This window comes from Rutilus rutilus, assembly GCF_951802725.1.
Source record: "Rutilus rutilus genome assembly, chromosome: 16".
Taxonomy (NCBI): domain Eukaryota; kingdom Metazoa; phylum Chordata; class Actinopteri; order Cypriniformes; family Leuciscidae; genus Rutilus; species Rutilus rutilus.
The window spans coordinates 5,253,834-5,258,078 of record NC_140224.1 but is presented as its reverse complement, the minus strand read 5'-3'; positions in this window follow the sequence as shown (position 1 = coordinate 5,258,078).

Below are 4,245 nucleotides of genomic sequence, written 5' to 3'. Positions count from 1 at the left end.
AGTAGTTTATCATTCCAATCCTTTGACGCAGTTCCGTTATGTTCGTTGGGCTGGGAAGTTCCGCAATGGCTCTGACTTTCTCAGTGTCCGGTTTAATGCCATTCTTACCAATGATGTGTCCAAAATAGTGAATCTCAGGTTTCCTGAATTGACATTTGTCCTTGTTTAGTTTCAGTCCTGAAGCTTTAATTGTTTTCATCACAGCTTGTAGGTTCCGGTCATGGTCTTCCTTGTCCTTGCCAAAGATCAGAATGTCATCCATGACAACTTCTGTGCCGGTGTGATCTCTCAGAAGTGAGCTCATTTTCTGCTGAAATATTTCCGGTGCAGATGTAATGCCGAAAGGAAGGCGACGGAAACAGAAACGGCCCACTGGTGTAATAAAGGTTGTAAGTTTCCTGCTGCACTCATCGAGTGGGATTTGCCAAAACCCACTTGAAGCGTCCACTGTGGAAAACACTGTTGCGCCTGACAGTTTTGGTGCAATATCCTCTAGCGTGGGCAGGATGAACCTTTCTCTTTTCACAGCTTTATTCAGTTTGGTAAGATCCACACAGATTCTAGGTTTCTTGTTCTTTTTAATCACTGGCACAATAGGAGCACACCAGTCTGTGGCTTCCTTTACTTCTTCTATGATACCAAGAGACTGCATTCGCTTCAATTCCTCCTCCACTTGAGGTAGGATTGGAAATGGGATGCGCCGTGGGGTTACAATGCTGTATGGTTTGGCGTCCGGCCTAAGCTCTATTTTAACTGGATCACAATTTAACAGTCCGATGTTCCCAAATACATCATCATATGACTCGAGTCCATTTACTCTGCGCACCAGTCCCATTTTGATTGCAGTTTTCCGTCCAAGTAAGTTTGTTGTGAAGGGGCCTGACATAACATAAATCCAAAATGGAAAAGTCTCTCCATGTTTTTCACAGTGTGTCATAAACTTGCCTTTACACACGAGCTTTCCACCTGGGCTTGTGAAGGTTGATTTTGTCAACACCAGGAGAGGGCGCTGTTGCAGGGATGAATATGTTTCCTCAGGAATCACCGTTACATCCGCGCCTGTATCAATCCGGAATGTAACAGTTGTGCCATTGATTTGTAGGTCTTCATACCATTTGTCCTCATCACATTCAGTGCCATCAGCAACAGCCCCGAGAAACCATGCACTGCCCTCATCACTGTCACCATCAGTAGTTTTAATTGCATTCACATTCTTAGTTTTGCACATTGCTTCAAAATGTCCCGTTTTATTGCATTTGCGGCAGCGTTTACCTGTAGCTGGACATGCACCATAATCATGCTGTCTCCCACATCTTGTGCACATTTTCCTTGCTTGATGTGTCACGTGCTTGTATTGTTCATCTTTGTTTTTAGCATACCTTTTGTCGCACTGCCTAGGCTGCTTGTACTTGCGTGCATTAACGGCACCCACCTCAACATTTGTTGCTCTGGCGCTGGCGTTTTGTGCTTTAATAAGCTCCGACTGTCGTGCAATACTGATTGCCTTCTCCAATGTCAAGTCCGGTTCGAGTTGTAACTTTTGCGACACTTCTCCATCAGCAATGCCGATTACAATGCGATCTCTTATCTGTTCGTCTTTAGTTGCTCCAAAATCGCAGTGCTCTGCAAGCTTATAAAGCTCTCTGACAAACGCCTCCACGCTCTCCCCATGGAGCTGTGAGCGTCTATGGAAACAGGCACGTTCATGTATCGTATTCCGCTTTTGCACAAAATGTTCATCAAACTTTTTCAAAACCTCTTCATAATAGTGCTGCACATCATCCGGAAATGTAAAGGTGCTAAAGATAGGTTCCGACTCTTTCCCCATTGCGTATAACAGCGTATTCACTTGTATATCGTCGTCTTCTTGGTTTAGCTTAGTTGCTATCCGAAAGCGTGAAAAACGCTGCCTCCAGATCGGCCACGCCGAAGGCTGGGTGAAGTCAAACGATTCAGGAGACTGAAACTTAGCCATCTCGTTGCTTCAATTCTGTTCACAGGGCGAAAGATACTTCTGACACCATGTCATGAATTCACGGATTCACGGAAGTAGTCTTCAACAGTTTATTAACAGGATTTGCCAAGAGCAGAGACAAGTAGCGATCAAGTTTTTATCAACAACATAACAACTCCTGAAGAGCAAGTCATCTGCACTCAAACAAGCAGAGCTCAACAGTACAAAAGCCATTAGTGCCTCCTAGTGGATATTACTGCAATAATCGTTTAAATCACATCACAGCAGCAACTAGTGAGAATTGGACCCTAAACTAAAGTGTTATCATACTTTTAAATGGTTGTGAAAGATGTTTTCAGGACTAAATGGTGGGAGTTATAAATTAGCAGGGGTTAATGGGACTATGCTAAGCAGAAAAACTCTACACAATCAGGTAAGAGAAGGCAGTGCCATACAAGATAGCTAACAGAGATTGTATGTAAGATTTAAAATAGTCATACATTTCATAAGAACCTGTAGTCGATAAGTCAAGAGACTGAAACAGATAAAAGAGTTAGAGACTGAAACTGATCAAAGAGTTAGATACAGAGACTGAAACAGATCAAACTGTTAGATACAGTGACAGAAAATGGCAGGATGAAAAGGGGGAAAGAAAAAATTCTTACCTGCATGCATTGTCACAAGAATTTTTTCTTTCCCCCTTTTCATCCTGCCATTTTCTGTTCTGTATATCTGCATGACTAAAACTGGCAAAATGAGATAAATGTATTCAGATTTGAATAATGAATAAAACGAAATTAACCTTAGCTTACTGATTTAAAAAAAAAAAAAAACTAATCAGAATACACAGCTTTTGACTAGATGGCTGATGTTTTAATGACAATAATGACAAGCAGAGGCTGGTGACTTGATTGAGCCTGCATTTCTGGCTTTATTATTATTTCTTTTTTTAGGAGTTTAGTTTCATAGACCATCCCATCATCAGTCTGGACATGAATTGAATTGAAATTAAGACACCTGTCGGATTTGCCTGCAGGTGGGACACATTTGCATTATGGAATGTTTTGCCTATCCTTAAAATTAGCAGCTGTAATTACTGCAAAATGATTGGGATCACAGTAATAATGACAATGTGGTTCCTTTCTTGAAAAATTAAACCTTTTGTATATGAATACACTCGTTATAGGCTACTATAGCACCTTTGTATCTCAGGTATCTCATACAGCTCATACCAAAGTCAAAACTGGTAATTGAAGGCTACTTTAGATGAATGCTGGAGCCTGTATGTATGCCCAAAGTAGCCAATACGGAATATTTCAGTACTTTGACCATTGTCATTGTTACGTCGATTCTCTCTGTCTGTCTACTCCTGAGGTACGTTTTGGTTAATTGGTGGATTATGAATTCATCATATTTATTCATTCACACGTTTTCTTACGATCTGCTATACGCACCACTAACGGATTTGCTTTCATTTTGTTCTAAAAATCTTTGTAAGATCTCCTGCCCTGCCACTGCCTTCTCTCTTACCTGACTTTTACCTGTATTTTATTGTTACCTCTTAAGGTTTTTCTGGTTTGCATGGTCCCATTAACCCCGGAGATATCATGACTTCCACCATCTGGTTCTGGAAGCATCTTTCATCATTGACATCCATTCAAAAGTAGCTGTTTATTCTGATGATATTTTATCAGAACAAATAAATAAAATATCTGATGATATTTTCTGATGATATTATTCAGATTTTTGCTAGAAACATAGGAATCGCAGATATTCCATTATTTTGTACAGATATGTTGAATTTAAAATGGATCTTTTATCACAGTTGCAAAAATTCGGAATCGCATCGTAAAATGACGTTTTCTCATAAGATCTACCGAGTTGGATAGACTGCTTTGATGGGCAAAAACGAATGACCAATTATGTGTTAAAAATGAGAAGCATCAAAAGATGAACAATAAAGAGTTTAAGTGAAAACATTTAAACGGACAAGTAGGATAGCAAATCAACTGATATAATTAATCTGATCATTCCCGAGATTGCAAAACCGTGGTTTCTTCCGTCATTGGAGAACGGTTGGAGAACGTGACCGAAGTGATGCTGGAAGATAGAAACGCAACCAGATAAATTAAGTGGCTTATTGATTGCTATTCAAAAGTAAAAGATAAATGATACGGGATCACATGCTTTTGAGCGGAATAGCTTTCAGGGATGCGAAACGCATGAAAGTGACACACCCACTACAGGTGAGCTGAGAAGAGTATTAAAGGAGGGGAAGAAGACATTAATTT